At 42.6% G+C, this 17616-nt stretch overlaps 1 protein-coding gene across 6 annotated transcripts in view; it reads right to left on the reverse strand.

Annotated features, from left to right (window-relative positions):
• The window catches only part of LOC126470878 (inositol hexakisphosphate and diphosphoinositol-pentakisphosphate kinase), a 591274-nt gene that overhangs the window by 23330 nt on the left and 550328 nt on the right, over positions 1-17616 (reverse strand). The gene's annotated exons all lie outside the window — the stretch shown is intronic.

Below are 17616 nucleotides of genomic sequence, written 5' to 3' on the forward strand. Positions count from 1 at the left end.
ATGGGAAGCAAGTGGCCTGGAAATGATGGACCTTCAGAAAAGTGGCATCTTGATAACAAACTGTGATATAGCTGGCGCTAACTATCAGTAACCTGCAACCATTACCAGTATGACCATGATAAGAATACTGACACCAATGTTGTACTGACCAGAAAAGCATTTCAGTATTCTACTTATTCAAAATCTAATCTTTCATAGCGACACATTGAATCTGGAAATAGTACAACCAATAGATGATCTAACTGCCTAAGAAAATGGGTGTATTACTACCAAACATATGTTCGAACACTGCCAATGTTTCCAGGAAAAACAGTGTCAGACGATCATTACTATAAGTGCTTCTACTGCTAGCACAGCTGTGTTTCTTATAACAACTTGTATACTCTATTTATGCTTGAGGTGTAAAGCTGCCATTCCTCCAGACCTACCTTTGCACCACAGACCCATAGAATGGCTTGACATCATAACTAAGTAGTAGGAACAGAAACAAACTGTGTCAATACCTGTTACTAAATTATAGAAAAGTAAAATGAGAGATATTTTGACCATATTAGAGAATAAAACTTAGATTTAAGTGGGAACGCATAATGCAACTCACTATCATGAGATGTTAACTGCGACTGCATGGTATAAACTAGTGTCAATGCAATCTATGTAAATTGCAGTTGTTATGGGTAATCCAAAGTGGAGTTTGGGATGATGTTCTTGACGACAGAAGGATTCTTGTACAGCAAATATCTATTTGCACATAGAAATTTTTGAAGTTATAATTTGGCACCGACGGAAGAGAATCAGATCCGGCTCACGTTGTGTGACACAACCAGCATCTGGAGTGCACAAAGTATGCAATGTTGCAGAAGGCAGGACACTGTTCATGATACATTTCCTCCTCAAGCTGAGCTGTGATCAAGATGCACAAATTGCGCAGTATGGCAGTATCTAATGCATCGTTCTGCAAGCCTTGCAAGATGAAGGCATAACATGTAACCTCTTAGCTCAGCCAGTCCAGTGTCCTAGCACTGAAGCAAAGTGTGAAGGCAAGGGGAATTGACACCTCTGGATAATAAGAGCAAAAGATTGCATTGCCGACTGTGATGATATCATGTCTAGTATCAATACAACCTTTTCGAAGCCTCAATCTCAGGGTTTGGTCATCCCGTCTGTCTCTCTGATTCTGATGGAATGACAATTTATCTTGATACAGGATAACTTGACTGGCGAATTGTGATGTGCTGCCTGCTGACGAAAGAAGACTTCGCCTCAGAGGTTGTAGTCAGCTAGCTGCAGTGGGACTTAACTGCTGCAAGCTGCCACTGCTGCAAGGCCGCTGCCGTGTTTGAAGAAGATGTGGATGAGCCTGGTCCTTCCCTTGATGAAGGGCTGTAGCAACTGACTGCAAACTACCACCTCTAGCCTGTTGTGTAAGACACCTGAGTACTGCTTCCCAGGTTGTGTGTAGTACCGCCTCCATGGCTGCACCCTGTGTCACTGACTTGGGTCCTCGCGTTCCACCTTTATGACATCCGCCATCTGTGATAAGCTGCTGGCACCTGATGAAGCATACGTCTCTTTTAAGAGTGCTGAGGCAGGCTGCACTAGCTGCTGGTGAACTGCGGCAGGCTTGCACTTACAGACTCCTGTCCCAGCCATCTGCACAACACCACTGCTGGTCCTGATCCGCACAACAGCCAGAGCTGATTAAGTGCTGTTTCCATATTCCTTGTCACAAAGAAGTGTGCAAATCAGTGTGCTTTCTGCCTTGTTGGGGAAGACAATCCATTATGTAAATTACTTGTAGTAAATATGATTCCAGACAATGGTGTTTCATTCACCCCTTAGGCATATGATAGGCACCCACACAAGCTCCCAAGGTTAGCCTTCTGTGTCACAGCATCACCACCTCAACTGTTCAGCTTTTGTGCCCACTAAAAATCTTGACCTGAGGGGTGACCGATCCAAAGCAAAGGATCACCAGGTTTAAATAATACATTCAGCAAACTACTAAAAGCCTGCTCTGATCAGTAATGCAAAGTTTTAGCCCACATATGTAATGTCTCTATGTATTAATGTCTCTATGTATTAATGTCTCTATGTATTAATGTCTCTATGTATTAATGTATCTTCGTAGATGGAATGGAGCTCACTATTGTGAAGCCAATCCACAAAAGGGATATACACTACTGGCCATTAAATTGCCACACCAAGAAGAAATGCAGATGATAAATGGGTATTCATTGGACAAATATATTATACTAAAACTGACATGTGATTACATTTTCACGCAATTTGGGTGCGTAGATCCCGAGAAATCGGTACCCAGAGAAACCACCTCCAGCCGTAATAATGGCCTTCATATGCCTGGGCATCGAGTCAAACAGAGCCTGGATGGCGTGTACAGGTACATCTGCCCATGCAGCTTCAACATGATACCACAGTTCATCAAGAGTAGTGACTGGCGTATTGTGACGAGTCAGTTGCTCAGCCACCACTGAACAGACATTTTCAATAGGCGAGAGATCTGGAGAATGTGCTGACCAGGGCAGCAGTCGAACATTATCTGTATCCAGAAAGGCCCGTACAGGACCTGCAACATGCGGTAGCGCATTATCCTGCTGAAATGTAGGGTTTCGCAGGGATCGAATGAAGGGTAGAGCCATGGGTCATAACACATCTGAAATGTAATGTCCACTGTTCAATGTGTCGTCAATGCGAACAAGAGGTGACCAAGACATGTAACCAATGGCACCGAATACCATCACACCAGGTGATACGCTAGTATGGCGATGACGAATAGACGCTTCCAATGTGCATTCACCGCGATGTCGCCAAACACGGATGTGACCATCATGATGTTGTAAACAGAACCTGGATTCATCCGAAAAAATGACGTTTTGCCATTCGTGCACCCAGGTTCATTGTTGAGTACACCATCACAGGTGCTCCTGTCTGTGATGCAGCGTCACGAGTAACCACAGCCAAGGTCTCCGAACTGATAGTGCAAGCTGCTGCAAATGTCATCGAACTGTTCGTGCAGATGGTTGTTGTCTTGCAAACGTCCCCATCTGTTGACTCAGGAGTCGAAACGTGGCTGCACGATCCGTTACAGCCACGTGGATAAGATGCCCGTCATCTTGACTGCTAGTGATATGGGGCCATTGGGATCCAGCATGGCGTTCCATATTACCCTCCTGAACCCACCGATTCCATATTCTGCTAACAGTCATTGAATCTCGACCAATGTGAGCAGCAATGTCACGATACGATAAACCACAATCGTGATAGGCTACAATCCAACCTTTATCAAAGTCGGAAACATGATGGTACGCATTTCTCCTCCTTACACGAGGCATCACAACAACGTTTCACCAGGCAACGGCCATCAACTGCTATTTGTGTATGAGTAATCGGTTGGAAACTTTCCTCATGTCAGCACGTTTTAGGTGTCGCCACCAGCGCCAACCTTGTGTGAATGCTCTGAAAAGCTAATCATTTTCATATCACAGCATCTTCTTCCTGTAGTTTAAACTTCGTGTCTGTAGCACGTCATCTTCATGGTGCAGCAGTTTTAATGGCCAGTAGTGTACAATACAAGTCACTAACTACCATTCCACCTCTCTCTTGATCAAATTTGCAAAAGTCCTTGAGAAAGTACTTCATTCCAGGATTACGAAGCACATCGAAGACTTTGACATCATCAGTAGTAGACAGTTGGTTTCCGAAAAGGTATGTCCACAACTGAAGCCATATTTTCATTTACAAACAATGTATTGGAATTCCTAGATTAAAAAAATTAAGCCTATTAGGTTATTTTGTGATCTTTTTAAGGCTTTCAACTGTGTCCATAACAAAATTCTTCTGAACAAAACATGTCACTATGGCATCAGAGGGGTAGTGGGAAACTGGCTAAAATCCTACCTCTAACACAGTTCTCAATGAGAGCTGCAAAGCAATGGGGGTATGGGTGGGAGGGGGTGGAGTCCGACTGGGGCATAATATTCCATAGTGTTCATCAGGGATCTGTCATCATCTGCTGCTGTATCTCATATACATAAATGACTTACCTTTGTTACACATAACATGCAAGTTAAGTATGTTTGCTGACGATACTAGCATTGTGATAAACAACCAACAGCTCAGTGATAGAGAAGCTGATACCAGCAAATTACTTTCATAACTCTTAACCTGATTCAGAGTAAACTCAATGTCTGAGCAAAATTAATTACATCTAATTCAGCTTCGACCATAGATTCCCACAGGAGATTCCTATTGAACATAACAGTCAGCAAATACAAAGTGTATACTGCACCAAATTCTAAGGCACCCACACAGACAGTTGTGTCAACTGGGAGCATCATGTCCTCCAGTCCATAAAAATATTGTCCTCAGCTACTTTTGGCATTAGAACAATCTCACAATTTGCAGATATCAGCATCACAAAGTCTACTTACTTTGGGTACTTGCCTTCTATCATGTACTATGGAATTATCTACTGGGGTAATTCACTCACATGAGAGAAAAGTTTCTTTCTACACAAAACAGTCACTGGAATAATGTGCAGAGTACTCCCGAGAACCTCCTGCCACAATCTCTTTAAGAAAATTGGGATACTTTCTACAACTTCCTAATATGTTTATTTGATTATGAGTTACATGGTTGACAAGCTTATCCACTATAAAACCAATGAAAGTTTCCATGATCACAGCACAAGAAGGAAGGTTAACCTCCTCTGTGATCTCGAAAATCTAACTCAGGTACAGAGATATGTACAGTGCTTCAGTGTTAATTCCCTGACAAACTTGATCGAAGGCCTAGGTAGTAATGGAGTACTATTTAGAAATAAAATAAAGACATATTAACTTGAAAAAGCCTTTTATTCATTACATGAATTTTTCAACAGAGAAGTATAGACTTTGTACGCATATATATTTCCTCCATGTTTATCAAGTTTTGTACATGTGTTGATTCTTGCACGACATCTTTATCACTTTGGTTCTCTTTAGTTCTGGTTTCATATTTTGTATTTTCCCTGTAACTGTTTTGTAAAATGACTACTACGTTCTCAAAAAATGGCTCAAATGGCTCTGAGCACTATGGGACTCAACTGCTGTGGTCATAAGTCCCCTAGAACTTAGAACTACTTAAACCTAACTAACCTAAGGACAGCACACAACACCCAGCCATCACGAGGCAGAGAAAATCCCTGACCCCGCCGGGAATCGAACCCGGGAACCCGGGCGTGGGAAGCGAGAACGCTACCGCACGACCACAAGATGCGGGCGACTACTACGTTCTATGTAATCTACATTTAAGTATAAATTCTGTAAGTTGTTCCAGATCCTAGAGTCTCTCACACATAAAAGGCTCTACAAAATCCATACATGCTGTATGTAGATATCTATCTATGTACCACACCTCCTCCTAAAACAGTGGACCAATTTCAACCAAACTCGTTACACATCACTTACTGCCTGCAAAGAATCACTGTAGTGTAACAGCCTACCTATGGAAGGGGTGTGGAGGATGGAAAAGGAGTGTAGCCCATGACACACTAGTACTCAGATTTTATTCACCCATTATTTGAGAATGGTGATGTGCAACAAAATTTACACGTAATTGCAATGCTTTATAAAACTTCCTCTCATCAACTACCCTCAAAGAATGATGAAAAGGAAATGTTTATCGCTTACCACATTTTCAACGTTCATGCAGTAAAACTGCTGTATGACGCGTGACATTTTAATTTATTACTTCTTTACTAGGGACTGTATTTAAGACATATTTTGCAGACACTATTCAAATACACCACTGAGTGTAACTGCAAAATTATATCATTGTATGACACACAATTCAGAAGATTTGACATCATAAACATTGAGATGTGTGAAAAACTGCTGCATCATACATGACTTTTACTAGGTATCCACATATGCCACTGAATGCACCTACAAAATTATATCATTGTATGACACACAATTCAGAAGATGAGATGTTGTAAACATTGAACTACATGAAAACAAAACTGCAGGGTGAAATTCGCTACAGATACATGTGAACTGTGTTTACAAATATGTTAAATACATATGGAATAGTTACGATCTGGAAAGTCATACTGTGGGGTTAAGAACCACCAGCCTCGTATTAGCATGGAAGTGATAGTGTGGAGAAAGAAAAAGGGAGGAGGGCAGATGTAGGAGATGGAAGGACATAGAATGAGAAGGAGATTGCCACAGATGGGGGGGAGGAGGAAATGGACAGAAAGAGGGAGAGTGGGAAATGGATAGAAAGAGGGAGAGTGAGAAATGCACAGAAAGGAAAGAGGAAGAGTAAGAAATGGACATAGAGGGAGGGCAGTCAGGGAGATGGACAAAGAGAGGGGGAAGGAGAAGATGGACAAAGAGAGGGGGAAGGAGAAGATGGACAGAGAGTGGGGTGGAGGAGAGGGGGGGATGAGATGGGTTAATGGAAGTTTGGAATAAATCCACACTCAGGCATTGCCGGGTGGCCAGCTAGTATGTATATAAATAAATAAAAATAAATAAACTGTATTATCTCGCAACTTTTACTGCTTGTTTTATCTCTGAATGGTCATGTGTGTGTGTGTGTGTGTGTGTGTGTGTGTGTGTGTGTGTGTGTGTGTGTGTGTGTATTTGGCAGGGAGAGGAGGGGCACATGTGTGTCAAATTTGCAACCTTTTTTTTACAATAATTTTTTTTTTTTTGTGTGCTGCTTGGAGTGTTGTTTGCATATCTATAACTGGGGCACACCAACTGTCACCAGCTTTCTGAGGCCTAAGCACTCAGCTCACCCAGAGATTAAGCTTTTCTAGAATCATAATCAAAAAGTAAACATAGTGACCTGCTAATATTTGTTGCAACATACACAGTAATTTCTCAGTAACTTCTCAACATATTCACCATTTGAATTATAGCATGGAACCAAATTTTTTATACCTGAGTCATGAAACTAACAGCTGTTTTGACATCTCTATACCGCAGTTATTTTCATATTCAATGGATAATAAGTGAGACCTCTCACTATTATTTGCAACAAATCCATTTACACTTTTAACATATGGCCACCTGCTGTCATTTCTCCTTCTAATATTATATTTATGAATCCTGTTGTTTTCAAATTGCAGTTGTCGACAAAATACTTAATAAAAGAGTAAACGTACTGTGAGCCTGTCACTATGCTCAACTGCTTCAAGAGCTGTCTACAAGAGTTTCTGTGCAACAAACACTTTTTTTTCCTTCAATGAAGAGTACCCCAAAATATGATGCCATAAGCCATTAGTGAACAGAAATACGAAAGGCAAAGGTGAAAGGCAAATGTCCCGAGTTCGAGTCTCGGTCCGGCACACAGTTTTAATCTGTCAGGAAGTTTCATATCAGCGCACACTCTGCTGCAGATTGAAAATCTCATTCTGGAAACATCCCCTAAGCTGTGGCTAAGCCATGTCTCTGCAATATCCTTTCTTCCAGGAGTGCTAGTTCTGCAAGGTTCGCAGTAGAGCTTCTGTGAAGTTTGGAAGGTAGGAGACTAGGTACTGGCAGAATTGAAGCTGTCAGGACGTGTTGTGAGTTGTGCTTTGGTAGCTCAGTTGGTAGAGCACTTGCTCGCGAAAGGCAAAGGTCCCGAGTTCGAGTCTCGATCTGGCACACAGTTTTAATTTGTCAGAAAGTTTCATATCAGAGCACACTCCACTGCAGAGTGAAAACCTCATTCACGAAAAGTTTAACTTTGACATTTTTATCTCCACAATCAGTTATTACATACACAAAGGTGACAAAAGACATGGGATAGCAATATGCAGATATACAGACAGCAGTAGTATCATGTACACAATCTATAAAAGGGCATTGCGTTGGCAGAGCTGTCATCTGTACACAGGTAAGTCATGTGAACAGTTGCCGATGTGATTATGATTGCACGATGGGAATTAACAGACTCTGAATGCAGGATGGTAGTTAGAGCTGGACACATGGGACATTCCATTTTAGAAATCGTTAGGGAACTGAGCAGTCTGTGATCCAAAGTGTCAACAGAGTGCCGAGAATAACGGATTTCAGGCATAACCTCTCACCACGGATAACACAGTGGCCGATGGCCTTCACTTAACGGATGGTTGTGTAGAGTTGTTAGCGCTAACAGACAAGCAGCAATGCATGAAATAACGGCAGAAATCAATGTGGGATGTACGATGAACATATCCATCAGGACTGTGTGGTGAAATTTGGTGTCAATGGGCTATGAAAGCAGTCAACTGATGTGATTGCCTTTGCTAACAGCATGACATCACCCTGCAGCACGTCTCCTGGGCTCATGAACATGTCATTTGAACTGTAGATGACTGGAAAACCATGGCCTGGTCAGATGAGTTATGATTTCAGTTGCTAAGAGCTGATGTCATGGTGCAGACCTCACAAAGCCATGGACCCAAGTTGTCACTGGAGCACTGTGAAAGCTGATGGTGGCTCCATAATGGTGGGGGCTGTGTTTACATAGAATGGACTGGTACTCTGGACGGTTGATTACTTGGAAGCCATTTGCAACCATTCAACAATGATTGAATTTTTATGGATGACAATGCCGCATGTCACAAGGCCACAAATGTTCGCAGTTGGTTCAAATAACATTATGCACAACTTGAGCAAATGGTTTGGCCATCCAGATTGCCCAATATGAATCCCATCGAACATTTATGGGACATAGTCGAGAGGTCAGTGTGTGCACAAAATCCTGCACTGGCAACAGTTTAACAATTATGGATGGCTATAGTAGCAGCATGGCTCAGTATTTCTGTAGTAGACTTCCAACGACTTGTTGAGTCCATGCCACATCCAGTTGCTGTACTACACCAGGAAAAAGGAAGTCCAACAGGATCTTAGGAGCTATCCCAAGACTTTTGTCACCTCAGTGCATAATGCAAAAAGTCACAGATTTTTGACATTTCAGAAGTTTTGTAACACCTGATTTCCAGTTAATATTCCTGTCAATACAACCACAACAGAATTCAGAATATGGTATTCTGTTTCATTCAATGATCTATCCTAATCCATTACTTCTAATAGTGTGATCATGCCTTGTAGAGTACAGCACTGCATGTACTGTGTTATTTCCAGATTCAGTTAAACTCCATTAGCAGAAAACCCATCATTAATTTTTAAGAAAATTTTATTTAAATTTCCAGGTCTTTACTTTTCTCCATTAGTCTTGATGACAAAACTTGCATTGTCAGCAACAATATCCATTTCTGCTTTTCAGATATCTGACACATAATTTACGAGGCCTGTTCAGAAAGTAAGCTCCGATTGATTGCCAAATTGAAACCACAGTGAACATCAGAAATGTTTTACTTGTAACAATTAGCTACACCTTTCAGCTACTTCTCTACGTAGTCGCCGTTCTGACTTAGACTTTTGTCATAGTGTTGTACCAACTTTTCAATAGCCTCATCATAGAAGGCAGCCGCCAGTGCTTTCCGCCAATTCTCCACGCTGGCCTACACCTCATTGTCTGTGTCAAAATGTTGTCTTCAAAGACAGCGGTTCATGTGACCAGAGATGAAACTCAGGGGGAGACAATTGCGGACTGTATTGTGGGTAATCTAACATTTCCATTTGAAAATGATGCAGGAGCATCTTCATTGCCCCTGCAGAATGCGGCTGAGAATTGTCGTGAAGACGAAACAGCACGACAGTTATGTAATGTTAACTGCATAGCTTCAGGCGAAATTTCTCACCAGGCCCTCGTACTCGGCGGCAGACACTATTTTCTAGACATCTTTACGCACTCACTGCGAGCTCAGAAATGAGAAGAGCGACGTGATGCTAACTGGGGTTATACTAGAGACACTACCCAACACATCTGTGCAAAGCTTTATCGGAGCTTACTTTCTGAACGCCCCTCGTATATAAAACAAAATCTTGTGCAGACACAAAATTGATCCCTGTGGTACACTTATAATGATTATTCCCCACTTTGAAGCTCAAGTTTCATTATGTAGATTGTCCGAGTTACTTAATGTGACACTCTGCATCCTTTCAGTTAAGTAGAATAAAAAGTGGTATGTTCTGTGGAGAGACCCTCACAGAATCCAAATGGAGACTAAATTGCTTATGCTGAGGTAGGTACGGTGGTGCTCTCATGTTCATAATTTTTTCAGGTATGATAATTACAGTACAGTTTGGAAAAAGTGAAACACCAAAACCAAGAGATGTGATCACAATGAAATTTATTCCACTGATTAGGGGCATGACAGTACACAAATGATTAGTATTACAGACCTGTATATGCATTTTCACTGGAAATTCAGTACAGAGTAGTGCCACCATGTGCTGCAATCAGAGCCACTAACATCATGGCATGGAATCATAGAGCATCTGAACATGCTGTTGGGGAATACTCTGCCAGACAGTTTTTAGGTGTGTCCACAAAGCACAACTTGTGGCTCTAGAAGGACCTGAACGAACAAGTCGCCAACTGATCATATACAAGCCATGTTCAATGGCCAACATGTCAGGCAAACGGGCAGGTCAGGAGAGCCGAGGTATACATCATTCTTCAAAGATGGCTTGCACACTCCTTGCCACATGTGGCCAAGTGCTGCTCTGCTGAAATATGGCATGTGAAATGGCCTGCAGGAGGAGCAGCACCCCAGGCTGTAAAATCTCCCTAACATAGCAGTAGCTGTTTAGATGTAGGAGGCGAGATAGCGAGCAGATAATTATACTTCACATTTGTCCACTACGCTGCCTAACAATACAGTCTGTCCGATTGCATTCACCATGGCGGCATCGAACGCATATGCGGCCGTGACTGTAGGACAAGTTGAAGGGACTGACACTATATTTTACCACTCAGCACACCAGTGTTGGCATTCAAATGCCCACTGCAGATATGTCCACAATGCAGATATGTCCACACCTGTTGCAGCTATCCAATGTCGCACCAACACTATGGGCGAAGCTGTTTTACCCATTATGGCCAAGGGGATATTATGGCAGTCATCTTGTGCTGTGGTAACATTGTGTCATCAGCACTGTGTACAGCCCTCTTCTCTGCACTGGTTCCACATACGCTTCACTGTCGAAGCAGGGTGCCTTATACAAGCTGCAGTGTCCTGGAGACCCATCCTTCTGCCCCGTTTGATCACACTCACATGCTCATGTTCCACCTTGTGATGTCAGCAAGGCATAGTGGCATTTGGTTAGACATTTCCACATTGTTTTCTGCTAATGGAGTTTAACTGAATCTGGAAATAACACAGTACATGCAGTGCTGTACTCTACAAGGCATGATCACGCTATTAGAAGTAATGGATTAGGATAGATCATTGAATGAAACAGAATACCATATTCTGAATTCTGTTGTGGTTGTACTGACAGGAATATCATATCATCAACTGAGCATGCATATTACTGACCTGTCCAGTCACACACAAGAGGACGCTGTTTGGCCTATGTACACACCACCTTCCTGCCATTTAAATTACTTATTATGGTTCCACTGTTATACAAATCCTCTTACTGTTGCAGACCACTGCTTCTGAGTGTTTCACTTTTTACAAACAGTACTGTATTATTAGGCATGTGAGACAAAAAATTAGATGAAGTGTTTCTTTAGATATACTGTGAACGATTAGCTACCCAACAGCATATGTGACGACTGTTACATTTCACCCATTGTTCCAAATAGTCCCAGACATTTTCTATAGGATGATGAGTGCACGATTTAGTAGGTCAGCCAATGTGAAATAAAGTGCCTGAGTATTTGTCCAACCCAGAACATATGTACAGAGCCCTATGAACACAACAATTGTCACCTCAGAAGACAGAAGTGTATGCAGTATACTCATTACAGAGGTGTAAAAGAAAGGGTAATCCTCAGTCACTGGGAAAGTTTATTTTAACATCCAAATTCATGTTCATGATAACCCGAATGAGTCAGCCCCAGTCTGTATAAGAAAAACATCACGAAACATTGCACAACCACCTGTCACCTGAATCACACTCTTTATACACAGCAGGTTAAATTATATATTGAGTTGTCTGTGCTATCTACACCTTGCATCACCCAAAAAGGGACAAAATTGGAAATCGTTAGAAAACTACACACCTCCTGTCAGCTGCTGTGTTGTTCGATCAATAGATGTACAGCTTTATGCTGCACAGTGAGCAATTGTCTTTGAATAGGTACCCTGGCACCCCTACTTTACAGGCTGCCATTACCAAAATGGGGCTTGTCTTCAGTCATCCGACAGTATCGTTTTATGTGCACCAATTTTACGCATTGTTACATGGCTGGGAACAGTACACTACTCCTTTAAGACATGATAGGCTGTCTATTTTGATACACCAAGAAATCAGGCAATTTTATTCAGGGTGGGGTCATAGAGACCAATGTGCTCTTTTCAAGGGATGACTAAAATTTTGTCAGTGAGCTATGACAGTAATGTACTACACACGACTGAATACATTGCGCATATGAGCTTGAAGTAAGGAACGAAGAGTAAGTGGAGCTGCCTATTTGCTATCTGCAGTCAATAGTTACCTAGATTGTGGAGAAGTGGGCCACTGAAAACTCTGCTGTTACAAGAATGATACTGCAAGAGAACTCCTGACTTTTTGGTGTCATTCAGAGAAGGAATAAAAGCTACCAAAGATGGGAAATGTCACACTACTCAGTTTGTTTTGTTATAGTTCTATGAGCTGAGTAGTTGTGCCTGACCAGACAGAGTTATGTTTGTTTGAATGTTTGTAGGTCCTGGTTTTTCTTTCATACCTATTGTGTGTCCGACAAATGCAAACAGTACTTTGTATCAAAATACTAGTCTCAATGCACTTGGCATTTGACAGTGTAGTACCACTTCTGAATTGACCCACCTTGGGAAATTCTGACTACCCTGAATCATATTGGAATGGGCCATGGAAGATGGGCAAACACTCTCCACAAGTGAGACAAATCTTTTTCTTCTTCTTCTTTTTCTTCTTCTAACTCAGTATCATCATGTGACTGGGGTCCAGAACGACAGACAGTTTCTCGTGTTGTATCTACAAGTCTGCATGTGTCTGCAAGGGACCTTTCCAAGATTTTCTGACAGTGATGAGTGATGAGGTAAACTATATAAAAGATATTGACATTAAGCTATAGCTATTGTGATATGTGTTACATTATGCCTGAGAGCTGCATTGATATGTTGATATGTAGTAGTTGGTTGGATGGTTGTAGAAGGGACCAAACTACACGGTTTTCAGTCCCTACGACCTGAGATTAACTAAAACTGATAAAATCCCACATTAAAAGAGGGAACGACAATATCCATAAAATGATAAACTATTTACAGAGAAGGAAGGAAAAGGACAGAATATGAGGTGAGGGAAAGAAAGTGGCTAATGACAGGGGCATGAAGGAAGAAGCACAGGAGACAAGAGAGATGCTCAGGACATAACAGACCCCATGAGGAAAGGAGTGGGAAGGCAGAGGGCTGGGGTGAACCACCCCAGTTGAAGCCAATCCAGTCGGGGTGAAGGGGGAGAGCACAAAAGCCTGACATCCCTCCACTCACCGATAAGGTGGAAGGCCTCTCCCTTAAATAAAGCAATAAAAACCCCCATCACAAATAAAACGTAAAACGACATCCGCCGCTGAAGCATCGTAAGCCAACACCATGAGTAGCGGTTCTGGAAAGCGAAAAGTCCATCGTAGGGTGGCTAAGTTGGGGCAGTCCAATATGATGTGAGCCACAGTCAACATCGATCCACAATGCCAGAGAGGGGGGTCCTCATGACGGAGGAGGTAACCACGAGTCAAAAAAGTATGGCCGATGCGGAGATGGCAGAGGACGACAGAGGCCTTATGAGAGGCCCATAAGGAGGACCGCCATAGCGTTGTAGAATCCTTAATTGCCCTGAGCTTGTTCGGCAAAGAAAGAGTGCTCCATTCTGCATCCCAAAGGCCCAAAACCTAATGACGTAATGCCGAGCAAAGGCCTATTTCTGGAATGCCAATAGTGAGAGATGACCTGGTAGTAGCTAATTTAGCCAGTTGATTGGCAAGTTCATTGCCAGGAATCCCAACATGGCCTGGGGTCCAAATGAAAACCACTGAGCATCCACATTGAGCGAGGCGAGAAAGGGAGTCCTGGACAGCGATGACCAATGGGTGGCGAGGGAAGCACTGGCCGATAGTGTGCAAACCACTCAATGAGTCACTACAGATAGTGAAGGATAGTCCTGAGCAGGAGCGGATATGGTCCAGTGCACGCAAGATGGCTACCGATTCTGCAGTAAAAACACTACAGCCATCTGGCAAGGAGTGAAGTTCCGTGCATCACGCATAGGTGTAAGTAAAACCAGTGCAGCCAGCAACCGTGGAGCCATCAGTATAGATCACGTCTGAACCCTGAAAGGAACTAAGGAGACAGGAGAGCTAGTGGTGAAGAGCCATTGGAGGGACAGAATCCTTTGAATCAATTGAGAGATCAAGACAGAGTTGCGGCCGAGAGACGCACCATGGAGAGGTACGTGCATGAGCAGAGAAGAGACGTGGTAAAGGCAATTGCTGGAGCTTAGAAAAGAGCGACTGAATGTGGACAGCCATGGTGGCCGCCGCTGTGACACGGTGATCTCCGTGTCTGGATAAAGGAGACCATAATTAGGGTGCTTTGGGGTGCAGTGAATGCGGAGCACTTAAGATATCAGCTGTTGCTGGCGCAAAACTCACAGTGGCGGAATCCTCGCCTCTGTGAGAAGGCTAAGTACGGGGCTAGTCCGGAAGGCACCAGTTGCAAGTCGGACCCCACAGTGGTGGATGGGGTCTAGTATCTGTAGTGTCAAAGGCGATGCAGAACCGTAGACAGGACTTCCATAGTCTAAACGAAACCGGACCAACGCTTGATACAATCGCAGGAGAACAGAGCGGTCTGCACCCCAGGCGGTATTGCACAGACACTTAAGAACATTGAGATGGGACCAGCACGTCCTCTTCATCTGGCGAAGGTGAGGGAACCATGTCAACCGGGCATCGAAGACCGGACCCAAGAAGATATGTAGTAGTTCAGTAATCTTTGATTATGTACAGTTATTCTTACAATTCAAAAGCTCTTAATGTATGCCACACAATAAATAAATAAGTAAATAAATAAATGTCATAACTACCCCCACTTTGCCCTTTCCTTTTACTTTTCTCCACATTCCCCTGCTCCACCTCAACTGTTCTAGTTCAGTATTTGAGGCCTCATTCTGTGCCTGAAGGGTACCAATCTTCACCTCTTATTCTGCCATCTTCCTGCTTTTTAAGCACACTCTAGATACCCAAGTGAGAACCTCACTGGGAACCCCTTCTTCTGCCCCACTGCACTTACTCCAGTGAAACCATACTGCCCTATCACCACACACCAATCACATGCTGTAGACTAACTTGTGGCGGCATGCACATTTGTCACACAAAGACACACAATACGGAATAATTACAAAGATCCATGTGATTGTACATATTAGTGTAAATGAAGAACATCCCACAACTGTTTCCACTGCTTCCAAAGTGGTATTCCACTGTCCATCTAATGTAAGAAATATCCTGTTCCCGCCTTATGCTACACCTACTTCCAATATTATCTTACATGATTCATACCCCTGTGGAAGATCCAGATGCAAGACCTGTCCCATGCACCTGTGTAACAGGTCTAGGTGAACTCGAGTTAATTATTGGGCTTTTTACTGATAACATGAATCCGCCATGACAATTTTAGAATCATTTAAAGGATGTCTATGACCATTAATGCAGAAAAATTCAGGTCATGCAAGATTAATTGGAGACGACTTTAACCTACCGAATATAAACTGGGATATCTCTGAATTCATTACAGGTGGTACACACAGGCAGTCTCATGAAGCACCAGGTGATTATAATTAAAATGATGGTAACCTGAGTGCTGCAGTGTGGGCTGTATACCTCAGAGGAAGCTGAAACATCACAGACATGTTCATTAATTGATGTGCTTGTGGAGTATGCTGGAAAGATAATAGTTCCACATTCTGCCACCAGGTGAAAATATGGCAGTATAAGCATCAGAATGTGAAATATTTCCTTTTTTGATCTCAGTATGCTGTTTGTTGCTTGGCGATGCATGTTTATTTCTTTTGTGAAGTGACTGTTGGTGGATAGAGTCAACAAGGTTGAAGTTTCCTGTATGAAATGCTATGGCTATTGAGAAACACATGGCTGGTAAAGATTTTGTTATCAGAATGGCAACAACAGCAGCTCTGCAGTGTAGGAATATGGCTAACAAATATGAGAAAGAGATTTGAAGAAACAGAGAGGGAGGTGCCGCATTCCCACAGCAGTTACTGATGAAGTTGCTGTAGCTATAGCCAACCATGCAGCACATGCCTCAAATTCTGCAGCCACTGCTCGAGCTGTGTCACAGGAATTGCCTCTCCCATTGTCAACAGTTCATAAGATTTTTCAGTGTGTTTTACACTGGTATCCCAAGAAGATTCAGAATGTGCACCAAATGGAGCCCCCAAGACAGGCTACAACTCTATGAGTTTGGTCTTCACTTTTTGGCTCACCTGGGAATGGATGAAATGTGACCAAGAAGTATTCTGTGGATATAAGACACACATTTTACTCTGCACGGTGCCATGAATGCACAGAAATGTCACACATGCGGCTCTACTCTGCCACATGTTGTGTAGGAACGTACACTGCAATCAGCTTACCTGATTGTGTGGTGTGGTTTCATGAGCTCTTTCATTCTCGGCCCGATTTTGTTGAAGAAGACAACACCTCATGGGCCTGTCAGGTGTATAGTGACACCTGCACATTATAAGGACCTCCTTGTTAAACACACGAGTCCAGCTTTGCGAGAATGCAACTGTGTTCACATGACTACTTTCATGCAAGATGTGGCGACACCAAATGTCACTTGCCAAGTGAAAGGTTTGATTCGAGAAAACTTCAGTAACAACCACATCATATCAAAGAAATTTCAAGATGTGTGGCTTTCCAGATCCTCACCCTAAACCCACGAGACTTCTGGATGTGACAATATCTGAAAACATGTCTATCAGGGATGTATCTGGACTCTTCCTGATCTGAAGGAGAGCATACAATGACATATCACTCTGATTACATTGGATATGCTGTGAGAAATTTTCAATCATGCTGTGTTATGGATGGACCATGTTGCTGAATCCGGAAATCATATTTAACAATGATGCAGCTTGTGATCATAACCTAATAAACATGGCAGAATCCCAGTTTACCAAGTGCTTGATCATTTCTCCCCTCTTCCTGCACCCACATCACATTGTGACTGCTTACAACACCATACTTTTACCTCGTGGCAGAGAGTGGAACTATATTTTTTTCCAGCATGTTCCATGAGCGCACCAATTAATGAACATACCTATGATGTTTCAGCATCCTGTGATGTATACAGCTTGTATTGCAGCACTCGGAACACTGTCAGTTTAATTATAACCACCCAGTACTTTTGAACACGTTCTCTAAAAACATGTCCTGAGCAGCTAGTTCTAGAGAACAATGGAAATATAGCAGATCTTGTAGCTACAAACATGCCTGACCTTATTGATGGTGCCAGTATAGGGA

The sequence above is a fragment of the Schistocerca serialis genome, chromosome 3 (genome assembly GCF_023864345.2).
Source record: "Schistocerca serialis cubense isolate TAMUIC-IGC-003099 chromosome 3, iqSchSeri2.2, whole genome shotgun sequence".
Taxonomy (NCBI): Eukaryota; Metazoa; Arthropoda; class Insecta; order Orthoptera; family Acrididae; genus Schistocerca; species Schistocerca serialis.